Source organism: Pongo pygmaeus, chromosome 23, assembly GCF_028885625.2.
Source record: "Pongo pygmaeus isolate AG05252 chromosome 23, NHGRI_mPonPyg2-v2.0_pri, whole genome shotgun sequence".
In the NCBI taxonomy this organism is placed as follows: Eukaryota; Metazoa; Chordata; class Mammalia; order Primates; family Hominidae; genus Pongo; species Pongo pygmaeus.
In genome coordinates this window covers 38,274,540-38,289,576 of record NC_085931.1, presented here as the reverse complement: position 1 = coordinate 38,289,576, position 15,037 = coordinate 38,274,540, and the positions used below count along the sequence as shown (strand labels likewise).

Here is a 15,037-nt window from a genome sequence, read left to right as displayed (position 1 = left end):
CTAGTCTGGTGGCTGGGCCCATAAGCTCTGGAACCAGACTGCCTGGGATTGGATTTTGTCTCCACTGCCCTGGCTGTGTGGCCTTGTACAAGTTGCCTAACATCTCTGGGCCTCAGCTTCCTCATCTGTGAAATGGGGATAATAACAGCACCTGCCTTCTGGTGTTGATGTGGGAATTAAATAAGATGATTCATGTAGAGGACTCAGCTCAGACATATACCAATAAGTGTCCTATAAGTTCGTGCTTTCATTTATCACCATTCATTCATTCATTCATTCACTCATTCACTGCTGTGACTGCAGGGCCTCACACATGACTGGTGTTCTATAAATATTTAATAGCTTATAATAATAATAGTTACTATACATTTATATAATAATAATAAATAGTTTATTATTATTATTAATTAGAGACAGGACCTGACTCTGTCACCCCGGCTGGAGTGCAGTAGTACAATCATGGCTCACTGAAGCCTCAACCTCCTGGGCTCAAGTGATCCTCCCACCTCAGCCTCCATAGTAGCCATGACTACAGGCATGTGCCATCACAACTGGCTAATTTTTTTTTATTTTTAATTTTTATTTATGTAGAGGTGGGGTTTCACTATGTTGCCCAGGCTGGTCTTGAACTCTTGGCCTTGAGGGATCCTCCTGTCTCAGCCTCCCAGAGTGGATTTCCTATGATTAGACATGCAATCGTAATGCTGGGTGCTGTGGGCTTTAGCAGGGGCAAAGGGGACCATGGCAGGTTCGGGCCTGTCATGGAGCCTATGGTCCAAAAATCCCCAGGAAGATATTGAAAGAGGCTTCCTAGAAGTAATAGGTGTCATAAAAAGGATGTCCAGGGCTACATGAGTGAAATCCTATCTGCTGGGGTCAGAGAGGTCTTTTCCAGGAGGGCTCATCTCCCCAGGGGCCTTTGGGTCAGAGGAAGAGTGTCCCAGGCAGGGGGTGTGCATGGGCAAAGGCCATGAAACAGGGAGGAGGAGTGGTGCCCTGTCCTGTGAGTCCCTCTGTGAGTCAGGCTCTAGGGCAGGTCAGGAAACTAGCAGGACGCGGGAGGGCTCAGTGTCCTGCCTGCCCATTTTGCAGATGGGCAAACTGAGCCTGAGATAACCCAGCAGGCAAAGCCAGAATGGATCGGGGTTTGTTGCCTTCTGCTCCAGCGCTCTTCTCCAGGGAGGACAAGCTCACGACAGCTAGGAGAGGTTCAAGCCATGAGCTGACTGGTGTGCAAGTCTCAGCTCAGCGAATTTCTCTGCAGCCCCAGGAATGAGGCACAGGAGCCCCGTTTAACAGAGGTGGAAGCTGATACTTGATCAGTTCTATCACTGCAGTCAGCAAAGGAGCTTGGATTCAAACCCACAGTCAAATGCTGGAACCTGGCCTCATACCTCTGGGCTGTCTGTCCTACCTGGGGAGGAGGGATTGCAGAGCTGAGCCAGACCCTCAGGCAGTGGTTTCTTTTCTGTCCTTCTTGGGCCATGAATACCTTCCCAGCCCTGGCCGCAGCCACTGAGGACAGACACTAGGGTCTTTCTCCCTCCGTCTTTCTTCCTACTTCCATTGTCTCCAGCTTCTGGTTCCATTTCAGAATCTGACTTCACAGGGTCTGACCCTTTTGTGCAAACTCCAAAGCCCTTTTCTTTGTGATTATAATTTTTTTTTTTTTTTTGAATCCATCATCTCTTGACAGGAAAATCGGTGCTTGAGGTTGGAGAAGTTTGCCGCATTCTCCACGTGAAAGCCATTACTGGCCTGTCCGGGACGGAGCCCATGCATGTGTGCACACACACGGTCTGACTGCCTTCCTTGCGCCCTGGAAAAGTGCGTCCAGCTGTCAGCCTGGAGCCCGCCCGGCCGGATGTAATGCAAACCAGGCTGCTGGGAAGAAGTGCGTGCTTTAATCACGGCTCACGCCTGCTTGGCCTCAACTCCGCTTCCATCAGGTGCCTGTTCTCTCACTCTGGGTGGGGGGCTCCTCTGTGGCTGCAAATACAGCTGGGGCTGGGGCCTGGTGGTCCCGGGTGGGGGCTTCCTAGCTGGTTTAGGACCCTCTGGGTGGCATGTGCTTTGGAGCTAAGGCTAGGGGATCTGGCAGAGGCGATGCTGGTGGAGGCAGGGAGGCAGAGGGCACCCTCTAAAGTAGGTGAGTGTGTGAAGGGCGTGAGCAGGCCTGCAAGAAAGGTGCAGAAGAGAGGGGAAGGGCTTCAGGAGCAAAAGGGAGGACAAGGATACAATTGAGGTAAGGGAGAAAGAATGATGGAGACGGTGTGGGAGGGAAAAGGAGGTAGAGAAATGAAGAAAGAGAGAGTAAGCCATTGGGAGAGGGAGAGAGAGAGTCTTAGGAGTAGGGACAAGGAGAGGAAGGATTAAGGAGAGAATTTTTTTAAATGGAGAGAGACAAACAGAGAAGAGCAAGTAAGGGCCAGAAAAAAAAGAAAACCAAAAAAGATCCTGAGATGATTTTCCAGAATTCTAACAGAAGGAGGTCAGAATCCCCGGCCTGGCCTCAGACAGGCTTGAGTTTGATTCACTTCCTGGCCCCAGGTGACCCTGGGCGAGTTCTGTCTCCCTCACCTCCTACCCCGGCCTCAGTCTCCCAGTCTGTAAAATGAGCGCGCCGGGGACTTGATGGTTTCTGAGGCTTCTCCAGGGATGCCAAGGAGGGTGCAAAACTTGAGATGAGTGGGAAGGGGCGGCCCTGCAGGAACGCACTGTGCTTGTGAAATAAATCCCATTATTTTGTCTTGGAGTCGGCATCTTTCACAACCCATGAAATGGAGGGATTTCTCAGCGCCACAGGAACATATTGCAAGTGCTTTTGAGAGAAATTTGATTTCTCTATTTGCTTTGGTCTTGGTCCTGATGTCTGGTGGCTACAGACTAGCTGCTTCCAAGGCCAGCATGATTGTGTGCATGTGTGCATGCATGTGTGTGTGTGTCTGCACCTGTACGTGCATTGCTCGCCTGTGTGTCTACACCCCACTGTAAGTGATACCCTCATCCCAAGACTCCACAGCATCCAGAGTCCCCCTGGTATCCAGGGAGGCTGCACTTTGACCCCTGTCTGGGGAACCCCTCTTGAAACCTTCAAGGCCATGGGTGGGTGACTGGTGGATGCTCATGGCTGGCTGTGACCAGCCAGGCCTCTGCATCTGCCACAGGAACAAGCAAAGGCTGACCCAGCCTTTGGAACTTGAGAATCCAGTCTACGAAGGTCCTGACTGCGAGGAGAGCAGTGAGTTGGTGGAAAAGGAAGTCCAGGGTGGGGAACCAAGTCTCCACCTGAGCTCTGAGCTCCTTTTCCGCATGTGTGAAACAGGCATAGCAATGACTGGGTCCTCTGTCACTGCACTGTCCAGCCTGTGTTTCTGTGTCCTATGGAAGGACTGTGGCTGTGAGCTCTGAAAGGGTGGGGGCCACACCTGTCCCACATACCTTCGAATCCAGTCACCAGCACATAGTAGGCGCCAACAAACATTAGTGCCTTCCAGCCCTGCCACTCCCCACCCTCCCCACTTTAGGATCTAGGAACATCCATGTCTACGCTGAAGTGGAGGCAGTGGGCTGGGGTTTTATCCCAGCTCCTCTGTGGTCTCTCTGCAAGACCTTGGGTGTGGCAGTGTAACACTCAGGGCCTCAGTGGCTCCATCTGTAAAATAGGTCCAAGTGTGTCGATGTTACCCACCTCTCTGGGTTGTAGAGAGGATAAACAAACCCCTTGCCTGCCCAGGGCTCTGGGAAAGGAAGATCTCCATCTGAGGTCAGGTGGGGCTTGTTCTCGCCACTTGGAGGAGCACTGGATCAGGAGCTCTGTGCCCACACTGGTCACTGAGAGTCAGTGGGATGTGGGACAAACTTCAGTTTTCCCATTTATGACTCATAGTCTTTCCCAGCTCCCAGGGGTGCCCTGGGCTCCCGACTCTTGTCCCACCACCCCAGCTTCCTTGAATGTTCTTATCTCCTCCCTCTGCTCTGCACCCTCGCCTCTGCCTCTCCCCCACCCCATTCATCTGTTGGCAGAGGTCACGGGTGGGGGAGGGGCTCTCCTGCCTGCCTGGCTGAGCTTTATCTGTAATCTAATGATGGCCCCCGGGACAGGGGTCAGGGCCACTGCTGGAATGAAACAGGAGGAGAATGATAGAATGGGTCTTGGGAGGGGGAGAGACTGAGGTAGAGGAAGGGAAGATGATGGTGGGAACCTCTGAGACCACTCAGCCCTGGGGGTGTACCTCCAACTCCAGGCCTGCCAGCACCAAAGTTACATGGCCTTGGGCACACCATTCGGCCTCTTGAAGCCTCAGAGTTCCCCTCTGCACAGTGGGGTCAGGGATGACCCTGTGAGATCTTGTGTTCCCTGCATGGCTGTATGGGTCCTCAGCTCTAACATTCCACCGGGAACTTGGGACTGCTAAGAACACTGAGGCCCAGGGAGCTGAAGTCCCAGCCAGGGAGAGGACAAGTGGGGATTTAAAGCCAGTCCAGTGTGTCTTCAATGGCTGTGTGTCCCCCACAGCAGACTGGTGGAGGTCAAAGCTCAAAGTCTCACGCCAAGCTTTCTGACAGTTGCAGGAAGAAGGTGAATTACGTCCCACAGGTAAGAAGTTCTTACCTGGGCTGCTGTACTTCATCCTTGGGACAGCTTGCAATTTCCTAAAGAGGGTGACACTTGCAGTCGTTTATGAAGGAGTTTTTTATAGAAATTACTAAGATGGGCTAAACAAGGTGGCTCACGTCTGTAATTCCAGTGCTTTAGGAAGCTGAGGTGGGAGAATCACTTGAGGCCAGCAGTTCAAGACCAGCCTGGACAATATAGTGAGACCCCTATCTCTACAAAAATTTTTAAAATTAGCCAGATGTGGTGGTGCCTGCCTGTAGTACCAGCTATTCAGGAGGATGAGGTGGGAGGATCGATTGAGCCCTGGTGTTTGAGGGCACAGTGAGCTGTGATGGCATCACTGCACTCCAGTTTGGGTGTCAGAGTGAGACCCTGTCTCTTAAAAACAACAACAACAACAACAACAATAACAACAACAAAAAACACACAAAAAAAAGAAAAAGAAAGAAATTGCCAAGATAGAAGAAGCAGGGAAGAGCATCTTTGGTAGTGGGAACAGTGTATGCAAAGACACAGTCATGAAACTGGATGATGTTTGCAGAAAAGGGTGTTGTAGTTCCATGTACTGGAGTGAAGGACACCCAAAGGAGTAAAATATGAGTAGACATTTGGGGAGGTGAGCCAGGATGGAGTGCATTTCTGGCTGGTGGTAGATGTTCTTAAGCATATATACATTTAGAAAATTCTTCCTGGGGGCTGGGTTGGTAAGAAGTTGGCAGGGACAATACTAGATGGGGGAGACTAGTCCACAGGTGGTGGCTGTGGCAGTAATCCAGGCACAAGAGCCTGACTGATGGTCAGGTAAGATAAGTCCAAATTCAGAGATGCTTAGGGGTGTAATTTATGGCACAGCATCTGGTGCCCAGTGGGAAGAGTGATGGTGTCTCAATGGGCAGCTTGGGGCCAAAGAAAGTGAGTTTAACTGGGCATATATCAAGTCTGAGGAGCTGGCAAGTATATCAGTTATCTATCACCACAATAATGCTGCATAACAAACAGCCACTAACGCTCAGTGGATTCAACCTTAGACATATATTTAGCTCATGTATTCATGAGGTTCAGCTTCTCTGCCAGGCTTGCTGGGCTGGGCAGCTCTGGGCTGGGCTTGGCTGATCTTGGCTGGGTTTACAAGTCCTGGCTGGCTGCTGGCTGATCTAGACTGGCTTCACCTGGCATGGCTGGGATGACTGGGCTCAGCCTCACATGTCTCATCCTCCAGCAGACTAGCTTGAGTATGTCCTTATGGCCTTGGCAAGGGTACAAAAGTGAGAGTGAGCCCAATCACGCAGTGCTTTTGATACTTCCACTTGCATCATGTTTGCTAACATCCCGTTGACAAAGCAAGTCACTTGGCTGATCCTAGAGTTAGAGAGGAAGGGGACTGGGTGCCCTTCCTTGCCAACGGTCAAGGTTGGGGATACAGAGAAGGGAAAGAATAGAGGCCCATGAGGGGCTGACAAACCAGCAAGTGGAGAAATGTGTAACGCTCATGGATTTGAGGTTGTTGACCATGGATGGTCTCTGGAGCAATGGGAGGGAAGGCCACAGACCACCAGGCCAGAGGCTGAGAACGATGTTGGATACCTGGGGGACCCTCTCCATTTCCCTTTACCTCCCAACCCTCCTCTGCCTTCTTGTGGGAGAGAAGACCTCAGAGCTCAGGTTGTCAGTGGAGGCCCCCTCTGGCATGAACATAGTACCTACTCAAAAAAATACAAGTTGCAAGAACGCGGCTAGTCAGGTTGGCAGGTTAACCCTTTATGGGTCAGCAGGCAAATCCCGGCACCAGTGTGCACTGTGCGTGGTTGTAGGAGCTGGCACGACCCACAGGGCCTCTCCCTCCAGGGAAAGCTCTGTGGAATTCAATCATGGACATGTTGTTGTTGCAGGCCCTGCTTTGAACAAAACTGGTGACACATTTTCATTCCAGAATGACATTTGACCTGAATGAGCTCCCTTGTTATCTCCAAGGTTCCAGAGCCTTCTGGTCTATCTCATTCCATCCTCCTGACAGCCCCCTCCGCCCCCCGCCCCAAACCAGGGGATACAGAGCTGGTCCCTCATTTTGCAAATGAAGAGCTTGGAAGTGCAGCAATGCCCGAGGTGAGGTCACAAGCCAGTGAAAGGGCAGAGTTCGAAGTCCAGTCCAAGATTCTCGGACTTCAGCTCTTCCCTGTGCAGCCCCCAGACCCACTCTGGGTGGGTTTCATTCTTTTTTGTGCAGCTCGAAATCCGAGGTTCGGCGGGGGAGTGTTTAGTCAGGCGGCTTGCTGGTATGACGACCCCCCACGGAGCCACCCAGCCCTCCTCCTCAGCCAAGACCGATTCCCTTGGAGGGTATTTTTTTTTTTAAAGGCAAGAAACAGCGGGAAAATCTCTCTCCCGCTGCTTCTTGTATTTCCTTTATAGTTTCCTTTGTTCTATATTTAATTTTTTGTTTTAAACCCAGTTGAAGAGAGATGGGCGAATCACCGATGGTTATTGATTTATTATTTATGGCGAATCATACGTTGCTTTAATTGCGTCTTTCGTCCTCTTCCTATTCAACATAGTTGAAGGACAACCCAAGGAAATCGTCCGAGGCATCAGAGACTCTTGGCAACGTTTCTGTTTATTTCTACACTGCAACCTGTTAGAACAAAACTAGAATCACTTCTTGGGGTAGGATGGCTCTATCTTTTCTGTGTTTTCTGAGACCTGACCCTGGGTCTCAGCTGAGGGAGTGGAATGAGCAGATGTGACCTCTCCTTGGTGATGTGGCGTGGCTCCCGGGGGACACCAAAGGGTGTCCCAAGGCTGCTTTTTGGCCCCGTCACTAAATAGCCCCAATCTCTGTGTTTTCTGGTGACACCAGCTTCTTCTCCTTTCATTTCCTAGCCATGTCAAAGCTTGCTTTGAGGAGCAACTCCCTGCCTCATCTCTGGCATCACGCACTGCGAAATAACAACCATCTGCCGAAATAATCATACAAAGAATCGCAATGAAAAATAACACATAAGAGCTCTATGTGTTAGAGCTTTGCTCTAACCAACTTTGCTCTAGCCAAATACTTTAGAGGACTCATCTCATTTAGACTCAGACCCTCGTGGTGGATGGTTTGGTTATTACCATTTTATAGGTGACGATGCTGAGGCCAGGTGGGGATAAGGATCTTGCCCCAAAAAGTAGGGGAGACAGAACTGAACCTGGAGCCAACCGACTCTCAAGCCTGGGATCTGATCACTAGCCTATTCTGCCTCCTTGGATGACCTGACCCAGAGATTCAGTCTACACGTTCCTGTTACCCAGATACTGCAGTGGAAGGGCTGGGAGGGCATCCTCCTGGCTTCCTGGAGCATGTGCCTGTCCAGCGCTGGGGTCAGCTGTTGCAGCCAAGACCCCCTCCAGGGGCTGTGTCCTGCACCAGGCACCACACTTCCGGCCAATGTGAGGCTTCCGACTTGGGCAGGGGATGCTTCTGGAAGCCACACAGGTATGCATGAGTCTCAACATTTGAGTGTGTGTGAGCATGCGAGTGTGAACACGTGGGTGTGTATGCAAGTGTGAGTGTGGGATTGTATGTGAACGTGTGTGAACGTGTGAACGTGTGACTGAGCATGTGAGCGGGTGTGTGTTTGCATGTGAAGGTGAGTGTGTGAACATAAGCATGTAAGTGTGTGTAAGTCTGTGTGGAGCATGCATGTAAGTAGGAGTATGTGTGGACGTGCATGCACAGGGATGCATTTTGGGGATGCTACTTTTCCTGTCATTATTATTCCCTCCTTTCCTCTCATAGTGACTCTAGGTCTGTTCCCTTCAATTCTCCAGGACCGCTAAAGACCATGATCATATGGGTGGAGAGCCCGGCCCAACAGAACTGAACTCATCTTCTGTTTTTCACCATCTACAAACCATATGACCTTGAGCAAGTTACCTCCCCTCTCTGGGCCTCAGTTTCCTCATCTGTAACATTGGTTTAACTACAGCACTCACTTCATGGGGTGATCAGGAGGTGCCTGGAAGACAGCAGGTGCCCTTTCAGTGGTAGCTGCGGCCATGAACAAACTCCTGAGTGCAACAAAAGGAGCTTTCGGTGTAAGGGCATGTGTTCTGTGTTCAGTGTATCTCCTCAGGTGGGACAGAGCGCATGCCTGCTTGCTGCCTAAACAAGGTCTTCTTCAAAAAGGATCCTGGCTCTTGGGGTCAGGGCCAGGGAAGGTGGAGAGGCCCTGAAACTCTGAGGGGTCATATAACAGACCAAGGAGTCTCTTTCTGATTTCACAAGCTCCCACAGTGCAGGGCCCTGTTCAGCAGCTGTCCCTGCAGAAAGGAAGCAGTTTCCACCCAGGGGTCTGAGGTCTTTGCTATTTCACAGCAGGCAGACGTCCCCAAAGGAGAAGGCATGTATTGGGCATGAGTGTTGGTAGAGCTGTCTGGGGCACAGAGGATCTATAATGCTCAAGTGGGACCCCCAAGTGATGGTAGAAGGGAGGGCAGAGACTGATGTGTTCCTGAGACTGCTGTTGATGGGGACAGTGTAGGTGACAGCGGAATAATGATGGTAAGGCCTCCTGCATGGACTGTCTTTCCTTCCTGTCATCCCATCAACAAGCATTTATGGGGTCCTGGTGCCATGCTGTGTGCTGGGCAGGAGGGGCGATGGCAGGAAACAAGACGCCCCCAGTCTCATGGGGAGACAGCATTGTAATTCAATAATAACCCAAATGATTGTGTGATTATAAGCTGTACTCCTCACTCTCATGGAAAGCCACTGGGCTTAATAGAGAGAATACATAGCAAGGGAACCAACCTGTTAGGCAATCAGGATGGACTTCCTGGAAGAGGCGATGCTTTGGGCAGGAGATCAAAAGTATGAGGAGCAGTTAATCAGGTCAGAGGAGGTGGAGAGAAGAGCATCTTAGGCAGAAAACATTGCGTGGGCAAAGGCCCTGGGGCAGGAGGAACGGTGGTATGTTTAAGAGGGGAAAGGGGCCAGAAAGGCTGGAACACTGAATGATGGGAAGAGAGGGAGTGGTGGGTGGGGCAGTCAGAGAGATGCAGAGGAGCAACCTCACAGAAACTTGGCAATTTTGGTGAAGATGTCAGAGAATTAGATTATCAAAGCTAGATGTGGTGGCAATCTGATTATATTCACATTTTCAGAATCTCAAATGGCAGGCATGGAGCTAAGCCCTTCATAGATATCTGAAATCCAGTTGTCATAAGAATCTTCAGGAGGGTAGGTGGGTGTGGTGGATTAAAAATGACTGCCAATTCTTTGCCATTCCTACCATTAAGAGTGGGAGCAATATGCCTCTTTTTGAATCTGGGTTAACCTTGCAACTTGCTTTGACCAATAAAAAGTGGCGAAAGTGATGTTCTAGAACTTTTGAGGCTAGGTCATCAGAAGCCTTACAGCTTTCACCCAGCTCTCATGGAGCTCTTGCTCTATGTGTTCTGAGCTGCCATGTTGTAAGGAAGCCCAAGTCACATGAAGAAGGCCTGGAGGATGAGATGCCTGTGGGGGTGAGGAGAGAGAAAGAGAGAAAGAGAGAGAGAGAGAGAGACAGACAGACAGACCGGGAACCCTGAAGTGCCACATGTGTGAGTGAGTGAAGAAGGCATTTTGGAAGTGGATTCCCCAATTCATTTTGCCCCGGCAGATATCTCATAGGTCAGAAGTGAACTGCCCAGCTGAGCCCTTCCCAAGTCCCTTAACTCACAACGTTGTGAGCAAGACTGATTTTTTTTAAAACCACAAAGCTTTGAGATAGCTTATCACACAGCAAAAGATGACAGTGAGTATCATTCTTATTTAAGAGGTGAGAAAATGGCTGCCAAGAGGGAAAGGACTGTTCTGTTTACCCCAGAATCAGAACCCAGGGCAGGCTATGTCCCAAAGCACTGTTTAAATCATGGTACAAATTTACAATTTATTTATGTTTATTATTGTAGAATAATTTAACAAAATGGAAATAGGGAAACACAAAGCAGGGAGATCATTTGTTGTCAACACCGCAACAAGTGATAGTAACTGTTAGCCCGTGGCTGTGAGTCCTCTCTCTGACTCTTTCCCTGTGAAGATATCAAGTGAGTTATTGAAATGTGGAGATGCTACAGATATTTAGAGACAGCAGCGGATAGCAGGAACCCTCAGGCCCAGTCTCACATCAGATGTTTTTGGTGACTTTGCTTTTAGCTGTCATTATATATTTCCAAGATGGGCAGGGGTAGGGAAGAGGGGTCAGGTCTAGAATTCACAGTGGCTGAGCAACCGTGTATTCCCTTCAGGACTCATGCCTTTGGGCACCTCTTATCCTCATCTTGGCAATGCCAGCTATGTTTATATTGGGTTTCTTCTCTACTTTACAGAGGAGGAAACTGAGGTCCAGCAAAGGGATGCATCTTGCTGAGGGGCTACCACTTGGCCAGTGGGAAAGGCTGTAATGTACCAAAGAAATAATCAGGGACCATCCCAAGCCACTGTTTCCCAAACCGTGTTCCCCAGAACATTAAGTGGTTCTGTGGACAAATAAGTTTGGGAAATGCCACATGTATTTCTTCAGTCTGGATGGTCAATGCACATGAACATAGTAAAGGCACTGGCAAGTCCTGCCAACTTTTAGAGCATGTATGTTCATTATCTCACTTTGCTTTATTATTTTGTATTGACAAATAAAAATTGCATATGATGCACGGTGTATTGTTTTGAAATGGGTATGCATTGTGGGATGGCTAAATCAAACTAATTAACATATGCTTTATGTCATACAGCTATTAATATTTTGTGGTGAGAACATTTAAAATCTACTCTAGCGGCCAGGCACAGTGGCTCACACCTGTCATCCCAGCAATTTGGGAGGCTAAGGAGGACAGATTGCTTGAGCCCAGGAGTTTGATACCTGCCTAGGCAACATAGTGGGACCCCATCTCTACAAAAAGTAGAAAAAGTTAGCTGGGCATAGTGGTGCGTGTCTGTAGTCTCAGCTATTTGGGAGGCTGAGGTGGGAGGATTACTTGAGCCTGGGAGGTTGAGGCTGCAGTGAGCTGAGATGGCACCGGTGCACTCCACCCTGAGTAACAGAGCAAAACCCTGTCTTAAAAAGAAAAAAATCTGCTCTAGCAATTTTCAAGAATATACTACATTGTTATTAACCATAGTCACCATGTGGTACAATAAATCAATCTCTTGAATTTTTTTTCTTTCTTTTTTGAGACGGAGTCTCACTCATCACCCAGGCTGGAGTGGAGTGGCTTGATCTCGACTCACTGCAACCTCCACCTCCCAAGCTCAAGCGATTCTCCTGCTTCTGCCTCCTGAGAAGCTGGGACTACAGGTGTTTGCCATCACACCCAGCTAGTTTTGTATTTTTACCATGTTTTAACATTCACCATGTTGGTCAGGCTGGCTATAAGCATGTATCCAAGGATTGCCGTGGGGTGGGCCTTGTTCTAAGCTCATTTCATACTTTTACCACATTTAATTTACAGTAGATGAGAGAATGACCGTGAGGCCCTTTCAACTGCAAAATGTAATATGACTTTTCATCAGTAGGGTGTAAGAGACCGAAGCCCTGGTCATTTGCTGTGAGCAGGTCCTCCAGGGGTGGTGGGAAAAAGAGAAGCAGAGCTCTGGTAATGATGTGCAGGGGGAGGAAGATGATGGAGAGGGCAGGAGAAGGAGTGGCAAATGACAAAACAAGAACCAAAAGATCTTGCTGAGATGACCAAACTGTGCACCACCCTCTCCTCCTCTCAACAATGGAGAGAACTCCAGGGTCTTTTGTGCTCTGACCTTTAATTAAATGCATTTCTCCAAAAGGAACTAAAAATCTCCCTATATCTGTTAGGAGTCTTTGGTTATAAAAAACAAACAAAAAACCCCAGCTCAAAGTGGCTTGAACAAACAAACAAACAAAAGGAATTTATTGGTTTCCATAACTGAAAAGCCCTAGTGCAGAATAGGCTTCAGGTATAGTTTGAACCAGAGGCTCCCTTCATGATAATGGATGTGGCCTCATCAGGCCTCATATCCTCATTCTGTCCCACCTGAAAGGTCATGGATGATCCTCTGGTAACCCTCACTTAAGAGAGAACAATGTCTTCTGATGTCTCTGCACAATCTCTTTTCATGTCATGGGCCTGATTGGGTTCCATGATCTCGAATCAATCTCTGAGTCCAGGAGAATGAGAAAGGTTGATCAAGTAGCAGGTACTACTCTTTGGGAAGGGTGGGGCCAATCCCACCTAAGCCACACAGGTGAAAATGAGGAAGAGATGTTTCCCCAGAGAAAACATCTAGGTGTTCTTCGTGGGAGGAGGTAATAAATATGGGGCAGAAGTCAGCAGAGATCCAAGGAAGTCCCTGACACTCAGCATCTGCTCTGTTCTGGAGGACTCAGGTCCCAGTCTTACTCCATTCCATTCCCTTCAATCCTGGTATTCAGGGATCCCACCAGATGGCCCTGAGCTCTTTTCCTAATACATATTTATCTTCCTATAGTCTCCCTCCAAGACCCCCAATAGGCCCATTTGCTTCTCCTGAGGCAACATCTTTTATTTTCCCACCTTCACACATTTGCTGCTGCTCTTGTCTTTGCCATGAGCTTCTCTCATAATCTCCTTTGCAGTTGCCTTCCATTCCTCAAAACCCTGCTCTGACACCACCTCCTCTGTGAGACACTCATGGAGAGGTACCATCTCTGGGACTCTCAAAACACAATGTGTACCAGAACATAGCTGTCACCAGGGAGGGAGCTGGTTTGATTCACTGTTGTATTGCCAGTGTCTGGGAGGAACTGGTGAGTAAATAAATCCTTTTTCTCCTCTGCTGTGCCATCAACTTTAGGAGGTCAGAAACTATTTGGAAAAAGAAGGAGGGTGGATTTTGGAATCAACAGACTGGTTTGGAGTCCTGGCTCCCCCTTCTGATAGCCGTGGCACCCTGATTCTGTGTACATTTGCAAAATGGTGATAATTACACTTCCCTCAATGACTGTAAAATATCTGCCCCATTGTGGTACATCATTGGTGCTCGCTGGTGAAAAAGAGTCCAGGAGCCAAAGTCTCCTTACTTGGAGCAATGATCAAAGTCTCAAACATAGGGTCTGTGTCTCTTGAAACAGACAAGGCCATGGGCCCCCTTCACAAGGATTTGTTTGCACATGTGCTGAAGAAAATAGTGTTGAATATGATGATTACAGGCAGCCAATCAATTAGCCCTTGTTCAGGAATCTGATCATGGCAGTCAATTGGTGATTGCCAATCTGCATGTTTATTCAGCATCATTAACTATGCATCACACAGCATTAATCCCCGTAATATGCATGTGTGCATGCTGTGGAACAAGGCTGCTGGTCCTGTCGTGGGGAGGATATGTGTGTGTGTGTGTGTGAGCAGGGGCACCTCACATGGCAGCAGCCCATGAGTGTTGGTCCAGAATGAGTGCTGCGTTTGCATTGGTCATGGAAGCCGGGACTGGACTGGATTGTTCATTTAAATCCAGAGTTGAAAATGGTGGATGGCAGGCCTGATCCAACTTGCAGATGTGTTTTGTTTGGCCTGAACAAAATGACTCTTTAAAAAAATGGCTATAATGTATTTAGTCTGGGCTGCCGCAGTCTCCACCACTCCTTATTGCCTCCTATACCATCTATTTTCGAAGTTTCCTGCCTGGCCCCTATGTGCATTTGAGTAGGCAACCTATAGATCACCTTCACCTTTTTTTCTTCACTTCTTTTTTTTTAAATTATTGGCCCCTAAGCAACTCTTTTAGACATTTTTCCCTACTCACTCCCTGCCTCCACCAATGAAATTTTGATAGCACAGATATATTGGATATCTGTTTATGCACTGTGTGTATGTCTGTAAGAATCTGTGCCCTCCAAGGGGCAAACTTCACACCTGTGGAGAATCCAGGCTCTAGGTTATAAAGTCTCTGCCTGTCTCTGATGGTTCTCATGATGCGGTAGGGATGGAAAGTGGGTTGGCAATGAGGTGAGCTGATCTTTGTAATCATTTCTCTTTTATATTCCCTGGATGAGCACTCCATTTTGGCCTTACTGCTCTCCTTACTTCACCCTAAATGACCTCTAGGCAGTCCAGACTCATTTTGTCATGCTGTTCTCCCCCTGACACCAACTCCTCCAAATCCTCAAGATCCAGGCATCCTCTCCTCCAGAATCTGGCCAATTAAAATACTGGTCCATAGGTATTGAAATGTCAGAGGGGAAAGCTCTTAGGGAGTAACAATTTCTAAACTTACACTTTGCAGATGAGCAGACAGAAGCCCAGAGATGGCAAGAAACTTATCCAAGCCTGCACAGCAAGTCAGAAAGAAGTAAAAACCATGACCAGATTTCAAGGCCAATACTTTCCATCCACCCTACTTACTCCCTAAGGCAGATTTATTTGCCTTTGCGTCACCTGGGCCTAGCT

General features: G+C 48.7%; 1 long non-coding RNA gene across 1 annotated transcript; it reads left to right on the top strand.

The window, feature by feature from the left end:
- The first annotated feature begins 1,853 nt into the window (after window positions 1-1,853).
- Window positions 1,854-8,537, top strand: LOC134739231 (uncharacterized). The gene is made up of 3 exons (XR_010125837.1): window positions 1,854-1,949; window positions 7,499-8,093; window positions 8,429-8,537. It is a non-coding gene; the product is annotated as an uncharacterized LOC134739231 (long non-coding RNA).
- The last annotated feature ends 6,500 nt before the right edge of the window (window positions 8,538-15,037 follow it).